The sequence below is a fragment of the Hyaena hyaena genome, unplaced genomic scaffold, assembly GCF_003009895.1.
Source record: "Hyaena hyaena isolate Hyena2069 unplaced genomic scaffold, ASM300989v1 scaffold_819, whole genome shotgun sequence".
Lineage (NCBI taxonomy): Eukaryota > Metazoa > Chordata > Mammalia > Carnivora > Hyaenidae > Hyaena > Hyaena hyaena.
Window position 1 is genome coordinate 789240 of NW_024081453.1, and position 18043 is coordinate 807282.

Sequence of the window (18043 nt, forward strand, 5' to 3'; positions counted from 1 at the left end):
TCTGTGTTTCTAACTAGCTTGTACTCAGTGACAATTAGGGAGGGTTTTTTGGGTCACATACACTATACAAAAAGCAAAAAAGAACAAAAAAACAAACCCTGAGCTCAAATGACAGTTCTTCCATCTAATGGCTATATGACTTTGATCAAACCGTTCAAAGTGTTCATTTCCTCCTTGTAAAATGGGAATATCAACAGTACTTAGCATGGGTGTAGCGTAGAGTAAGAATCACATTCCACATCCTTAATGTGGCCCCCAAGGCATTCCCTGAACTAGCTGCAGTGTGCCTCTCTATTCTCACTGCCCATCACTCAATCCCTTGCTGTTTGGTGCTGTGACCTCCTCTCTCCAAACTTACCAGGGCCCTTCCGGAGCCTCACGGCGGGCACACTCAGAGCAGATGCCACAACCTTTCCCTCCAACCGGCCTGTCCCTCCACAGAGCCCTGACATCCTACCTCACAGAGGACTTCCCTCAGAGCTGCCCCACCTGTCCATCAACGCACGAAGCGCTATTGTAATTGTGCTGCCACCTACAGAATCGCTCATTTAGTGGCTGGCTCTCCAGCTACACGGAAGCTCCGTGAAGGCAGGTCTTACCTCTGTGACTTACCTCCACACACACCCCTGCTAACCAGCAGTGTCTGGCTCAGAGTGAACACACAAAAAACATCGGGCACTTTTTATAACTTCCTATTACATCAGGGATGGATTCACATGCAACCAATATCTTATTTGAGTAGTAGTAGTAGTAACTTAAACTCATTGGGGTTTACTTTTTTGTTCACAAAAGAAGAAAGTTCAAGGTAGGCAGTCTAGGGTTTGCATGCCGAGTTGTCAGATTTAGGGGAAAATAACAACAAAATTAGAGGACACAGTTAAATTTGAATTTCAGATAAACTGTAGTTCTTTATCAGTAACTTTAGTATAAATAAGTCTCAAATACTACATATGTAAGACTGATGTTTTTCTGAAATTCAAATTTAATGGTTGTCATATTTATCCGTACCTCTACTTTTGCAGCAACTCAAAAATGTCAGGAAAAAAAGCCAGGGTCTTCCATCCTTGGCTTGTGGACCGATCACCAGGTCACAGGAAGGCATTGGAAATTCCCGACATGGTGTCAGCAGTCAGGCAGGAAGATGGTGTGGGGAGGTACACGCACAGGTAGCCACATGCCTTCCAGAGTCACCCAGCAATGTCCCCAACAGACTCCGTATGTCTCTGGAGCCAGAAGTGCTCACATGGCCACCTCTCACTGCAAGGGAGGCTGATAGAGGATGTCATGATAGATTTGACCCAATATGACTCATTGTCTGGGAATGCTGCCACGGGAACAAATTCAAGCCTCTTTCAGCAAGGAAGGAGGGCACAGGTGAGCAGTCAAAAGCGCCTGCCACAGCCTCTTATTCTTTTTACTTTTTTTTTTTAATTTTTAAAAAATGTTTTCTTTATTTTTGAGAGACAGATAGAGACAGCGTGAGGAGCAGGGGAGGGTCAGAGAGAGAGGGAGACACAGAATCTTGAAGACAGGCTCCAGGCTCTGAGCTGTCAGCACAGAGCCCGACAAGGGGCTCGAACCCCTGAACTGTGAGATCATGACCTGAGCCGAAGTTGGATGCTTAGCCAACTGAGCCACCCAGGCACCCCCCCCTTTTTTTCTTTTTAATGTTTATTATTTTTGAGAAAGTGTGAGCAGGGGAGAGGCGGGTTGGAGGACCCAAAGGAGGCTTTGTGCTGACAGCAGCCAGCCCGATGTGAGGCTCAAAATCACAAACTGCAAGATCATGACCTGAGCCAAAGTCGGAGGCCCAACCGACCGAGTTGCCCAACCTTTTTTCTGCATACCTTCCCGGGCCATGATTTTATTCAGCTTGGGTTGCTGTAATTCCAAATTCCTGTTCTCAAAACAGGAGGGATTCCTTCTAGAATAAAAATCTAGATACAATTTTTCAAACATCATTTCCAGGAATTTCTGAAATACCCTCTTCACCCCTTACCCCCAGCACAGAGGGATGTCCCCGCTGATTGAGAATCATTACACTTGACTTTTCTCCCCATTTCAGCATGGGGAATAGGTCAGAGAGAGGCTTTATCTGAAAGGGGAAAAGAAAAACTTTAACAGACGTTAAAAATGGAAATATTCAGGGCACCTGGGTGGCTCAGTCGGTTAAGCATCTGACTTCAGCTCAAGTCATGATCTCACAGTTCGTGAGTTCGAGCCCTGGGTCAGGCTCTCCACTTTCAGCATGAAGCTCCCTTCAGATCCTCTGTCCGCCACCCCCCCCGCCCCACCTATCTCCTGTTTGTTCTTGCTCTCTCTCAAAAATAAATAGTAAAAATTTAAAAATTGAAATATTCAAAGCACTTTGAGAGGCAATATCTTTTTGTTTACCATTCTCAGTGAGGAATAAACCAGGAATTGGAAATAAAGACACGAGTGCCTCATTTCTGGCTACAGCTCCTCTAACCCATGCAGTGAATGGGACATTATATCTATTTCAAAAGGCACGTGCTCTTCTATACAGAAAAGAGCGAACCTGCTGAAGTCTTCACTCTCTGTGCATAAGTAACCTCAGTCCTTTTAGGTGAACTTGTAGGAAGGTTTCTTCGTTCTTAATATCAGAGGAGGGAATTAAAAAGGGACTGGACTGTCAGAGTAGAGGGAGAGATTCAAATCCAAGTTCCCTTTTAAGGATATGCTTGTGGTAGTACATAGAATCCTAAATGCTATGGTCCAACATTCTGTATTTCAGTATGGAAATTAAAACCAGCGCTGGGGACCTGCCCAACCCCATGCAGCTAGTTAGCGGCGGGACCAGGGCCAGGCCCCAATCCGCATACCACTCAAATACGCGCACGCACACACATTTTTAATGCTAAAGCAGAGAAGGGCAGAAAAATCATCTGCCAGACTACATCATCTGCCCTCCCTGCTTTGAAGAGAGCAAAGCGAGGAGCCTGGGGAGACGAGGGCTGAGTCAGGGAAACATGACGCCTTCTGTTCCGGGGTTGGAGCCTAGTCAAGGAGGGAGCTCTGCTCACCAGTGCGCGCTCCATCCTGCTGTCCGGCGGTGCTGACCGTGGGCTTGGGGCTGTAGCTGTACTCCCAACACTCTGTCCCAGGTGGAGCATTAGGGAAAAGCAAGGACATGGAGAAAGGGGAAGAGGCATTGCACCCCTTTTTTTTGCAAATGCAGAAATAGGTGGAAATTGCAAGAGCAGGTTCAGGGCCCTAATCAAGGAATCATGACCTGCAGATGAGAGAGCGTCAAAAACAGACTCTCTTACTGAAGTGAGCATATCTGGTATGTTCACGCCCACAAGTCAAGTTCAATGCAAAAGTGGAGATACAATAACATGCCCCCTGCTGGCTTCCAGATCTCCCAAAAGATACGCTGTCTTCAAAATTAAAAATTGAGACTAGAGTTGGGACACCTAGGGGGCTTAGTCAGTTAAGCATTTGACTTCGGCTCAGATCATGATCTCACGGTTTGTGGGTTCAAGCCCCATGTCGGGCTCTGTGCTGACAGCCAGCTCAGAGCCTGGGGCCTGCTTTAGTCTGTGTCTCCCTCTCTCTCTGACCCTCCCCCACTTGCAGTCTCTCTCTCTCTCTCTCTCTTTCTCTCTCTCAAAAATAAGTAAACTTTTTTTTTTTTAATTGAGACAAGGGGCGCCTGGGTGGCTCAGTCAGATAAGCGTCCAACTCTTGATTTTGGCTCAGGTCACAATCTCACAGTTTGCGAGATCGAGCTGAAAGCACAGAGCTAGCTTCGGCTTCTCTCTCTCCCTCTCTCTCTGCCCTCCCCTCATGCTCGCTCTCTCTCTCTCAAAATAAATAAACTTTTTTTTTAAATTGAGACCAAGATTCAGAAAAAGAAATCCCTGTTGACTCTTCCCTCCAAGCCTGCACAACAAGCTCCCACAACTTACTGTGATCGCAGTGGTTTTCCCACCTTAGCATGTACCAGAATCACTTGGAGGGCTCGTGGAAACACAGACTGCTGGTCCCCAGACCCAAAGGATGGATTTCTAGCAAGTCTTGTCAGCGTGGCACCACAGCTGCTTTCCTGCCCTTCGTGAGCCATGGCAGTGCCTTCTCCAGCAAAATTTGGCTCTCATTAGTGGCCACATAAATGTGACATTTTGAGAGGCAAAATAACTACCAAGGTGACACGGCTAACACTTGTTGGAACCAGGTTTGGAACCCAAGTCGTGAGCTCTCAACCACCGTACAGCACAGTGCTATAAGGCCAGTCCTGGAGCTCTGTGACCTGGCTTGCTGTGGTCACGACACTCAGCTTGCGATCACACCTCCACTGCTCTTGGCTCCCCACTTTGCACACTACGAAAGGGCTTCACACTTCAAAATCCAAGAACCAATCAGAGTAGCCTCCTAACTCTGAAGCATTTTATGTTAATTGTATTATATCACAGAAGTCGACACTGTAGTGGGCTGGCAGGAGAATGCCTGAGGTCTTCTTTTGCACTACCCAGTGCAAAGCACCATGTTCAACACACCCCTTGAACTTATCTCCATAAGTGGGTTGCTGCTCTGTCTCTCTCTCTCTCTCTCTCTCTCTCTCTAGACAAAAGACACACCCAGCAAGCGCCTTGGTGGGACCTGCTCACCCTAGTATTCACTCTTTGTCCCTTTCTCCCTGTTCTACAAGTGCGGATGTGGTAGAAGAAGGCACAAAGGCATCAGGGATGGATGACAGCAGCACTTGAAGTTATTTTGTTTAGATCTATGCTGATCTTCTCGACTTCTCTGTCTGGTCCAATAATACTAATCACAGGAGGCAGTACGTAGATGCTTATTGGGCTCCCTGATTAAGCACTAATTTGCCTGACTCTTAAAGTTCTTAGGAGGTAATGTAGCTTTAGGAAAAATACGTGCAATAATAAACATAGCTATCACCTGTGGAGTGCTCACCATTTTACCAGGCACCATTCTAAGCTCCCTACCTATATTTTCTCATTTCATGCCCATTAAACCCCTATTAGAAGATATTTTTCATATGAAGAAATCGAGGAACAAAGAGACAAGTAACCTGCGCATTGCTACACAAGTAACGCCAGAGCCTAATTAAAATTTGATTTCCAAGTTCATGCTCTCAACCACTACACTCTACCGTAATTCAAGGAATGACTGACTCTCCGATTGACAGGATGGAATGAGGGGGTGAAGAAATAAGACTTCACTGAAGATATGACTGGCTGAATGTTCTGGATGCCAGGATGTGTGGGGCACATAAACTGTGAGGCCCTCCAGTCCTCTATTTTGACATGGTCCTTAAGGAAGCAGAGGTGTTACAGGGTTCAGAAAAGGAGTTCGTTCCGGGAGTCACGTGGACAGTACTGGATTGAGGACGGACATATTGCCTAGCTAATCTCCAGAAATAGCAGACTTGTTTGATGGGAGAGTTGACATCTATATTGGATAATCACAGGTATTATCATTGCTTCTAGTAAACCACAAACAACATGGAGAAGTGATGTTTACCTGCAATTGGAAACCTTGACCCAGTTCACATCAGGGCATATATGTAAATTATAAGAGCATTTAGGAAGTTTGAGGTCATTAGCAATAGAGATGATGTTTACAGCCTGAAAACACATTTATGTTTCCCAAACACATCATATAGGAACACAAAATGCTTCCCATCTTTCATAACGCCCACCTATCCTTACGTATCGTGCCACTTAGATCCAACCTTAAGAAGTATTACCCTACTTGATAACAAAGGAAAAAGATATGCAAGATGTTGCTTGAGGCTACTAAAGTAGTCTGCACTGGGGCCAGGTTTTTAATACAAATCAAACAAAGGGAGATATTCCCAGAGAATTGGATTTATTTCAGTGTAAATTGTGAACTGGATTTGTTTTCCAACCCAACCTATTTTCTTCTGTCCTTTTTTTTTCTTCCTTTCTTTCCAGTAGGCCTGTAATGAAGTGCTCACCAAAGCAAAATGAAACAAAAAGCAGCTCGTCCCCAGGGTACAGGAAGTGTGGGCCCGAAGTTACAGGGCCCTCTGTCTTTTGGGGAGTCCTAGGCCGCCAAAGATGCAGATTGATTTGAGGATGTGGCACCTGGAGAAGGCAGCAGCAATGGCTGGTCATGCTGAATAGTGAAAATGCCCAATGGAAAGCACGTGGCACTATGGGTAGGAATACCTGGGGTTCTGATTCTAGCTCTGATGTTTGAGCCTGGGCATGCCATTGAACTTGTCTGAGCCCATGAAGTTTAAGCCTCCTCGCAATTGAAATGATTCATATCCACCTCGTGGTATCTCTTAAAAGGGTTAATGAATATAAGCATCCAGTCAAACGCCTGGCACCCGATGGGTGTTCACTATTATACAGCTCCATTCTCCAGGCCCAGCCCTCTTGACTCCATCCTATGAGATCATTCTTGAGATCAAATAAAATGTTAGAAAATCATCTGATGGAATCTAAAGGGTTCTGCAAATGTTAATGTGTTAAAGATTTTTATGACAGATGAAAACCAAGGCTAGAGGCAGGTCACACATAACCCTTGGGTTTTTGAAAAGTATTATTCTTCCGCCTTCAGGCCTTCATTTGATTCTCATTTCAATCATTGCACCCTATAAAAAATGAATGGGACACATGGTATGTTTGGTATAGGCCCCACAACTGTATACAAGGGTCCTCAGCTTTTGCAACAGTAGATGAATACCATCCTCCTCCTCATCCTCAAAGGAACCTTAATCCCAGCCAGATAATTGCATCAAGCTGTTTCTGCCTTGCTCTCTCAGATTACTTGATCTAGGGAAAACCCACACAACATATTATGAGAATAGTCAAGCAGCCCCATGCCAACCCCTCAAGCCTTTAGGTGACAGAAACCCACTGACAGCCTGATTTCAACTTCGTGAGAGACTCTGCGGCAGAACCACCAGCGAAGCCACTCCTAAAATCCCGATCCACAGTAACCGTGCAGGGTGACTGCGGTTTAAGCTGCTGCATTTTGGGTAAGTGGGTGATTTGTTATGCAGCCTTGCATACTAACGCACAACCGACCCCAAACTGTTGGCTGAGGCTCACTTGCATTGCATTTCTGCCACTTCCAACCAAGGACATTTTGAATAATACATCGGAACCACTTGGGATGGGTTCTGGGCATCTGTGGTTTTTTAAAGCTCTATAGACGAATTTGATGTGCAGTTAACAACCTCTGTTTTATTGGGAAGTATAAATATTTAACGTGTAATTATAACCCACTGGCTTTGAATCAGCTAAACCACATTCTGTGATGCCCTAAAAGAGGCAGGACTAGCTTTGAGGCCATTGGAGTTCGGGCGGCCGTCCCCATCATTAGGAAAATCTGGTTTTCTTCTGCTCTCCATCTCTAACACAGAAATGAGCAAGAAAGATTCATCTTCACTGCTTTCCTCTGAATTTCCCCCTTGGCTTCATTGTTCCGACTAAAGACCAAAGCCAGTTTATATGAAACACTTCTTGCCATGAGACAATTTGCAGTGGCTGCCATCACGCTCTGTTGCAAATCCTCCTTTGCCTCTGATTCAGATGCACTGACTCTGAGTCTTTCATTCCACAAATATCTGTCAGGTAATATGAAAATTCTGTTTCACCTGGAGAAAATAAGGGTCCTGATGAGAGGCTGACACTCTGTCTCATTCAAACATATGCACCAAAGATGCTCAATTTTCAGACCTGAAACTTGAAAACAAGAGTAAATGCATGACTGAGACTCTCCTACTACTTTTTTTTTATCTTCAGAAATCTGAATTACAATGACCTTGACCACCAGCTGATAGTGGAGTCAACCATATACCCGTTATCCTAATATCCTAGTAATTATTCTCAGCTCCTCTCTTCACTTCACCAATGGAAGCCCCTACATCCTATTAGCTTCACTTCAGAAATCCCATATCAGACTTTCATCCCCACCTCGATAGCCACAGCCTTTGCTCAGATTACTTCATCTCCAGTCTCTTAACCATAGCCTTAAACATGAGCTTCCTTCACTCCAACGCATTCTGCACCCATCTGCCAGAGTTATCATTCCAGATTGTAAATTGCATCATGCCACTCCCTTGATTAAAAACACTCCAAGATGTCACGTACCCCGATATGATACACTGGGGAGGGACATCATTTCTGTGGTGTTCTTACCAGAGACACAGAGCGCCACTCTAATCATGAAAAAACACTAGATAAGCCCAGCTCAGGGACATTCTATGACACAAATGGTTAGTATTCTTCCACAGTGTTAAGGTTATGACTAAGGAGCTTTCGCAGACTGATGAAGACAAAGGAGAGCCGATGACGAAGTGCAATGCCAGATCCTGGATTGGCTTCTGGAACGATAAAAAGGCATTAGTAGAAAAACTGGTGAAATGCAAATAAATGTTGTCATTAATGCTGTTGTGTTAGCTTCTTAGTTTTAACCCTTTTGCAAGATGTTGAAATTAGAGAAAGCTGAGGGAAAAGTATATGAAATTTCTCTGTAGTACTCCTGCAACTATACGGAAGTCTAAAATTATTTCAAAAGGTGGATTAAAAGATGACGGCGGGGGTGGGAGGGAAGGGGGTGTGGGGGAAGGGCCATTGCATCAAATTCCAATCAGCTATGTAGGCTTAGTGAAGAGAGAGGTGGGGTGGAGGTGGTATCTGTGCAGGCCTGGCAGGTACCACGGGATGAGATGTGAATTTATAAGATCTCTTGCGAGCCCTCCAAATGCACGTATAGTTGGAGCATCCCACAGGGCAAAGTGTCATTTGACTCTTCAGAAAATGCAATCCCTAGGGCCGTCTGGGTGGTTCGGTCGGTTAAGCATCTGACTCTTGACTTCCGCTCGGGTCATGATCTCACGGTTCATGAGTTCAAACCAGGCATGGGGCTCTGTGCTGATAGTACAGAGCCTGCTTGGGATTTTCACTCTCTCCCTCTGTCTGCCTCTCCCCTGCATGCATGGTCTTCTCTCTCTCTCTCTCTCTCAAAATAAATAAACTTAAGAAAAGTTTTTAAAAAGCAAGAAAATGCAGTCCCTAAACGCAAGCCAGTTGCTTCATCTGGTGCTCAGCTGAAGAAACGATGGTTTGCTCCAGTACTAGGAAAAACTGATTGTGCTGTTTTATTGAATGTGGCAGAGAATGCCTCCCAGTTTCCATCTGTTCCTCCTTCTTCAGCAATGAAATTCCTGGTCTTCCGGTTGGAACACTGTCACCTGGCTAAAAAGAATTGAAGGGTTTCTCTATTTGTTTGGAAAAGAACATAATGTGGTAATGAAAACCAGACCTTTGGTGTCCATCACATAAAGCAGAATTACAATTAGCCCTGTGACCTCCAGCAGGTTATTACTGTCTATCTTGAGGCTCAGTCACCTTGTCTGTGAAACAGAGAGGTGATGATAACCTTACTTTATTCATGACTTTGCTGTGAATATTAAATTTTTAACCCATGCAAGCACTTTACATTTAGCATAGCATTCTGGCACAGGATAGGTGCTTATTAAATATTAGCTATTATTTAAAGGCATAAAGAAAAAATATCTAAAACTTGTAGTAGTAGAAGGTTAGTGATGAGACATTCAAGTACAACTCCGATTGGATGGTCCATTCATCCAGTACTCAGTAGTTTTGAAATTTTGAACTTGTACTCAACTTTCTTTTTCCCATTCTAGATTTTACTCCTTCGGGAATTCTCACATTCTTTGTATTCTATTAGTCAAACCACTGAATCTCTCCAGTTTCCCTCAATGAAGGAGAATCCATCCTCTGATCTAGTGAACAGGGAAGGGAACCCGGAAAGGGAAGATGACTCCCATTGCCTGAGGGCTACTGTCAGTCGGCTCCCCAACCATGAGATGACTCTACCTGAGGCACGTTTGATCTTTCCTCCTCTCTCTTCTTTTCCTCATGTCTATACATAATTGGTACCTCTATCAAATGCCCTGATTACTAAGATTAGATAGATCCACTTTTATTCTTGAAGAGTTGGAAATTACTGGAGCACCTGGGTGGCTCAGTCGGTTGAGTGTCCGAGTCTTGGTTTCGGCTCAGGTCATGATCTCGTGGTTCCTGAGATTGAGCCCCACGATGGTCTCTGCACTGACAGCGCAGAGCCTGCTTGGGATTCTCGGTCTCCCTCTGTCTCTGCCCTTCCCCCACTCACACTCAAGAACTCTCTCAAACTAAATAAAATAAAATAAATGGTCTGAAATTATAAATAAAAATTTCAGAATTCACGTATATATCCAAATGTATTTATATATATATATATATGGAATTTTATATATAAACATAATGATATATATCTATATGTATTTACAGGAATATATATATTTTTATATATAAATATAATTATATATATAATTTTATCCATTAATCCATTGAAGGACATTTAGGTTGTTTTCTTATCTTGCTGCAATGAACATAAGAGTGTAGATATCTCTTTAATATCCTGTTTTCATTTCCCTTGGGGGAAAAAAATCAACTGTATTAGAGCACCACTATAAAAGTTGCCTTTAAAAAAATCCAGAGAGCATGTAGTCTAAGAATTTGTTTTCTTTTTTTTTATGTTTATTTTTTTTATCTTTGAGAAAGAGAGAGAGAGAAGAGGGAGAGAGCATGCACTCATGAAAGAGGGGGAGGAGCAGAGAGAAAATCCCAAGCAAGCTTCACATTCAGCATGGAGCCTGATGTGCAGCTCGATCCCACAACCATGAGGTCACAACCTGAGCCAAAATCAAGAGTCTGATGCTTAACTGACTGAGCCACCCAGGCGCCCCTAAGAATGTGTGTTTTCAACCTCATGTCAAAAGTAAGGACACTAAGAAGCAGTGCTGGCTTACGTAAACTAAACATGAATTTGGGTCTCAGCAAGTGAAGTTCTAATGAGAAAAAAAAATCATAAAATGATATTTGTGATTGTAAACAAACATCACAGCCACATCGTGTGACAAATCATGCTGTTGGATTTCTTGGGCTTTTGTTATTATTATTTTATATTTATTCATTTTTGAGAGAGAGAATTGGGCGAGCAGGGCAGGGGCAGAAATAGAGGGGGACAGAGAATGCAAGGCATACCCTGCACTGACAGCAGAGAGCCCAATGGGAGGCTTGAACTCACAAACCTTGAGATCATGACCTGAGCCAAAGTCAGATGCTTAAGTGACTAAGCAACTCAGGTGCCCCGGGACTTGTGCTTATTTTATAATTTACTGTTTTTTATGTGGAATTGCATATGATGGTGGTTGTGGGGCACCATGATCTTCCAGTACTTGGAATCTCTAGCAGTTTTTATCTACCTGCTGATGGAAATCACAGGACAGGAGAGCAGGCTTGTGTGGTGGGGACACTGAGCGAAGGAGAAACCTACTTTCCTTATAAATTTCTATTAGTGACATTTTTATAACACTAGCTACAATCATTGTCCTCCCTCTTGACTCTTCTCTTTATTCATCCCCTATATTCAACCCTGGCTTTTTTTCCTTTGAAATTATGATCTGGATTTACTTTCATCTCTCTCCTTCACTATTCCTGTCTAGCATAACTCTTTATCACAGCATTTCAGGATTATTCGAACAATCTCCTCATCTGGTCTTCCTGACAGCAGTTTATCCCCTGGCTCTTGCCAGATTAATCCTTCCATAATACTACTTTCATCATATCACTCTACTGCTCCAGAACCTAAAACGAATCTCTGTTGCTTAGTGACTCATCCAAACTCTTCTGTTGGACCTCAAAAGTTTCTAATAATTTTATACCACCTGAATTATTGAAATTTATTTCCCAATATTTCCCAACACTTAAGGGTTTTTCACATATAAGATACAGATTGACTGATAAATTCTTGTTTAGGTTGCTTTTCTTTAGGAAGTCAATGGTCAGAAGCTCAAGAGTAAATGAAAAAGTGATTGTTGCTAATCAGAGCCCTGCTCTGTGGATAATTCTGCTCCCACCTTCCTGATTAAAAACAAATATGGGAGGAAAGAAGGGGAAATGAGATCAGTGACTGGTATAAAATCTCACTTTGCATCACCTTCTGAAGCTCTCTGTTCTGTTCAGGCCTTTGGAGGGGCCCAATGGCAACTACCTGTTTTAGAACGTAGGTGTTATTTTGAATTTTTTAAATGTTTTATTTAAGAGAGAGACAGGGACAGAGTATGAGCAGGGAAGGGGCAGAGAGAGATACAGAATCCAAAGAAGACTCCAGACTCTGAGCTGTCTGCACAGAGCCCAACATGGGGCTCAGACTTGTGAACCATGAGACCATGACTGAGCTGAAGTCAGACGCTTAACCGACTGAGCCACCCAGGTGCCTCAGGTAGGTTAACCCAGGTGCCTCATAACCCAGGTAGGTGTTATGTTTATTCGGGTATGCTGAAGCCAATAAATCAGGAGATAACTGCCATTGAAAAGATAGTTCGTTAGTCACAGTCCCCAGGAGGAGAGGGTACACCACAGCCCACAGGAACACGTGGGGAAGCACAGGGCTGTTCCACAGGCAGAAGGAGCAAGGGCAAAGTCTTGGTCATGGTTTCCATGGGCAAGACCAGGCAAGGCAGAGTGAGCAGGTTTAGGATTGGCCAGTTTGAATAATTTCAGGGGGCTCTAGGGTGTAGGGGCTACCCCAAGTTGTCTGGTTCCTGAGCCTGGATTGACTAGAACAGGGGAGTATTGGCTTAGTATGTGAGAGTTTGATAAAGGAGGGGGTGGGGGGCCGTGAGTTCTGGGTTGGTTAGTTTACATAGGAAAAGTTCTGGGAGATATTGGTTTTCTCAGGATTAGCTAGTTGTGGGGGGGGCGGGGGGTGGGGGGAGCAGTCTAAGTCTCCAGTCAGTGAGGCTCTGGTGGCAGTATCATCAATACTGAAAATAAGAACATATACTTAACATGCTCCCCTCTCTCCCACCTGGGTTCAGAACAAATTGAACAGTAAGACAAAAGAGAGCCAGATGGTGGACAAAATACCCAGGAAGCCTGCATTTGAGAATGTGTCTGAACATGAGGTCTTCTAACTCCATCTGGAATTAGTCAGACGTGTTCATGTTGTCATAGGCAGCATTGGACCAGGACAGCTTTCCCAGCTGGGAAGGACTTTTTAGTATGAGCAACAGACAAGAAATTGTGCTCAGCGCAAGCATATTTCCTTCCAAGAGGGAAAAATAAATAAGGTTGAGATATGAGTCAAGCGTGCCCAGTGTATTCTTCCCAAATGTATCAATCAGGTAAGACATCCCACCTTCCTGCAGGCAGAGTGAGTGGAGTAGAGAATTTCAAGAGCGTATTGCTTGGGTAAATTCCCTTTTCACAGAGAGAAACATCAAGAGTGGGGAAAAAAACATGACCCCCCCCACCAAAAATCTGATTTTTCTAGAGATTTTAGGGAGATGGTGAAATTCTGGCACTTGCCTAGCCATGATTCCAACTTCATGCTTTACATTTTATTTTAAAATTTAATTTAATTTATTTATTTTGAGAGACAGAGACAGTGTGAGTGGGGGAGGGGCAGAGAGAGAGGGAGAGAGAGAATCCCAAGCAGTCGCTGCACTGACAGTGCAGAGCCCTACACAGGGCTTGAACTCACAAACCGTGAGATCACGACCTGAGCCCAAACCAAGAGTCAGCAGTTTAACTGACTGAGCCACCCAGGCGCCCCCATGTTTCACATTTTAAATCCAGAGTTTCAGCTAACTGGTACTCAAAGGCTGATTCAATTCCCCCACCTCCCACCCCGGGGTTTCCTGGGTGACTGCTAAGTCTATAAAATTTAGGGTCAACTTTCAGATTCCTGGTGTCTGGGAAATATCCCGCTTCTGGCTCCTGGTTATATTCTGTCTCCCCTACTCCCACTCCCTATGATAGGTCCAGGGAAAGGACAAACAGGTCCAGACACTTGGAAACTGTCATCTGGTAGATTGATCAATAAAGAATGACCTAGAGATAACGTTTGAGGCCCCCAAGGGCCTTAAAATGGCATGGGAAAAAAAGAAAAAAGCCATTATGGCAACACAAATGTTTATTCTCAACATCTATTCATCTATAGCAGGGTCAGCAGATTACGTTCCACTGGCTAAATCCAGCCAGTCGCCTGTTTTGTTTTTTTTTTTTTTAAGTTTTTTTTTTTAAGTTTTTAAAAAATTTATTTCTGAGAGAGAGAGACAGTGTGAGAAGGGGGTCATAGAGAGAGAGACACAAAATCTGAAACAGGCTCCAGGCTCTGAGCTAGCTGTCAGCACAGAGCCTGACGCGGGGCTTGAACTCACAAACCATGAGATCATGACCTGAGCCAAAGTCGGTCGCCCAACTGACTGAGCCACCCCAGCGCCCCTGTTTTTTTTTTTTTTAAATAAAGTTTTATTGGAACACAGCAACACCCGTCTCTTTACGTGTACTGTGTGGTTGTGTGCATACCCTAACAGCAGGGCTGAGTAGTTGTGATAGACCCTATGGCCTGCAAAGTCAAAAATATTTACTCTCTGGTTCTCTGTAGAAGATTGCCAACCTTTGCTCTATATCTGCTCATGGAATGCTTCTGGATTACCTACACGGTGCTAGGAACAGAAACATTCTGGGCCTTAGACGAGCTCACAACTTGCTGGGGAATCAAATATTTTTAATGACTACTTGCAGGGCAGTGTGAGAAAGAGACACAGAGGAAGGAGAACCCTGAAGTTGTAAAGGAAGGAGTGGCTTTTGGGAGTGATTAGGTAGGGGATGGGAGGTCCCTCCTGGGACATGGTAGGAATGGTTGCCTACTGCCCACGGGAAAGGATGTAATGTTATGCTACGTAACTTTGTCAAAGAGCAGCCAAACACCACTAAGGGGTTTGAATCAGGAGAGCAACATTATCACTTTGCTTCTGAAAAGGAAAATTATTTCTTGAAAAAAAGAATCATATGAAATCTCTCCTGTATGTGATACTCAGGAGAGAAGTCTGAAATCTGGCAGATAAGTTAGAAATGTTGCAATCAAAAAATGAACTATTGGGACCTCATCAAAATAAAAAGCTTCTGCACAGCGAAAGAACCAATCAGCAAACTGAAAGACAACCGACAGAATGGGAGAAGATATTTGCAAACGACATATCAGATAAAGGGTTAGTACTCAAAATCTATAAAGAAACTTGTCAAACTCAACACTCCCCAAAAAAATAATGCAGTGAAGAAATGGGCAAAAGACATGAAAAGACACTTCTTCAAAGGGGACATCCAGATGGCCAACCGACACATGAAATGATGCTCAACATCACTCATCATCAGGGAAATACAAATCAAAAGCACAATGTGATACCACCTCACACCAGTCAGAATGGCTAAAATCAACAACTCAGGCAACGACAGATGTTGGAGAGGATGCAGAGAAAGAGGAACCCCTTTGCGCTGCTGGTGGGAATGCAAACTAGTGCAGCCACTCTGGAAAACACTATGGAATTTCCTCAAAAAATTAAAAATAGAGTTACCCTATGCTCCAGCAATTATACTAGTAGGTATTTATCCACAGGATACAGGTGAGCTGTTTTGAAGGAGCACATGCTCAAATGTCCACCAATGGATATATTCATAAAGAAGATGTGGTACATATATACAATGGAGTATTACTGGGCAATCAGAAAGAATGAAATCTTGCCATTTGCAACTACATGGATGGAACTAGAGTGTATTATGCTAAGTGAAATTAGTCAGAGAAAGACAGATATCACATGACTTCACTCATATGAGGACTTAAAATACAAAACAGATGAACATAAGGGAAGGGACGCAAAAATAAAAACAGGGAGGGGGAGAAAAACATAAGAGACTTACATATAGAGAACAAACAGAGGGCTGCTGGAGGGGTGGTGGGAGGGGGGATGGGCTAAATGGGTGAGGGGCATTAAGGAATCTCCTCCTGAAATCATTGTTGCACTACATGCTAACTAACCTGGATGTAAATTTAAAAAAGAAATTAAAAAAAAAAAAGAAATGTTGCAATCAGCCAGATCTTTTACCTAGACCAAGCTCTGCCCCAGATAATTTTTATGTAAGCCTATTTATGAGCCAGTAAAGTACATATCAGGGTTTCATTTGGCATGGAGCATAGAGTGCAATAAAGTAAACTGAAGCCAAACATTAATTAGATGCACATAGTTATGCTTAGAGCCTGGGAATATATTAAATCGGAGGGGAGTCATTCCTTAAAGAGGATTTCTGTCATTCCTACTTGGTTCTTTTTTTCTGTTAACACATGAAGGTAAAGTTATTATCAGTTGCCCGCCCTGCAAACTCACCCCCCCCCATCCCCACATATCTACCCCCCACTTGAGCTTTCCTCTTGATGAGAGGTAAGAGGCCTGAGTGGTTTAAGGATCAGGTATGCATTTCAGGATTATGAGGAGGATATTCATGAGTCTAAGCCTGTCAAGGAAATCCTATATCCTCTGCCTAACATTATTTTACAAGTGGGACCTTCAGTAAGGGGGAGTCGGCTGTGAGGCTTCCAGAAAACATGTATCTACTGAAGAAAAGGAACACATGTGGGAGGAAATGGACTTCCTTTTTGCTAGATTTTTGCGATTATGAGGGACTCCATGACACACTGAAAATAGCAGAGACGAAGGATAGGAGGGCCTGGCTTGATGATGGGCTGACTCAACCTGGAGCTGCCTACCTTGGGACTTCGTGTTGCTTCTGATAGTAAATGTCCTTGTTCCTGAAGCTTGTTTCAGTTGGCTGTTCTGCTCATGTTGACATAGGCTCTCAGGAAAGATACATAGGAGCTTTCAATCCTTTCAGTCAAAGGATTCATGGGTGTCTGTTCTCTGTGGTTTCCGAAGCAGTGCTTTTCAAATGGTAATGTGCCTTCCAATCACCTGGGGACCTGCTTTAACTGCGGATTCAGATGTAGTGGGCAAGGTCTGAGATGCTGCTTTTCTTAGAAATGCCCAGGAGGTGTTGATGAGACCACAGGTACGGCTCATTAAGGGTTCAACAATGGTGAGATCTCTCAAAAACTGATAGGACTATTTTTTAATGTTTAATTTTTATTTATTTTTGAGAGAAAAGAGACAGAGTGCTAATGGGGAGAGGGGCAGAGAGAGAGGGAGACACAGAATCCGAAGCAGGCTCCAGGCCCTGAACTGTCAGCACAGAGCCTGACACGGGGCTCAACACACAAGCCATGAGATCATGACCTGAGCTGAAGTTGGTCACTCAAATGACTGAGCCAACCAGGCGCCCCGATAGGACTTTTAAAGGGAAAGCCAGGAGTCATGGCGGGGTGTAATAGTGATTCTGATCATTCAAATAGAATAGCCCAAATATTATGCCTTCTTGATAATTCCAGAAAAGTTAAGGGACAAATGCTGGAAGATGGACAAGCTCTGTGGAAAGTGTCTTTCTTCCCTGTGTGAAATCCCCAGACAAATCCCAAATCTATGCTTCCGGCAGTGCTTTCAGTAACTATATAGACCTTTTGCCCTGAACATACTGTGGTATGCCCATCTTCATCGCTGTGGGTAATGCAAACCAAACAAACAAAAAAGCAATCTGTAAAATAAGTGTAAGGAAGCCCAAACAGTCTGTTTTTTTCCTATGATTACTACTTAGATGCTTTTTCCCCCTTCAATGCTTTTTTGTAGAGGTAATAGTTATATAATTCCTTCCCAATTTTGGGGGAGGGGTGTACATTTGCTTGGCTGGTACCTTAATCATACAAAAGTATGCTTATAGGTAACTAGCCCTGGATTTCAGAATGGGAAAGCTTGGATAGCAGTAGATAACCTATGATATATTGTAAACCAACATCCACATATAATTTACACAAAAACCCATTTTATTTCACATTTTATTAACAAAATTAACAGTAATAGACTTTTCATCCCAAATTGTAGACTAACTATTGAGAACATTAAAACAATGTGCATACAGGGACGCCTAGGTGACTCAGTCAGTTGAGTGTTCAGCTTTTCGGCTCAGGTCATGATCTCATGGTTAGTGAGTTTGAGCCCCGCAACGGGCTCTGTGCTGACAGAGCCTGGAGCCTGGAGCCTGCAGCCTGCTTAGGGTTCTGC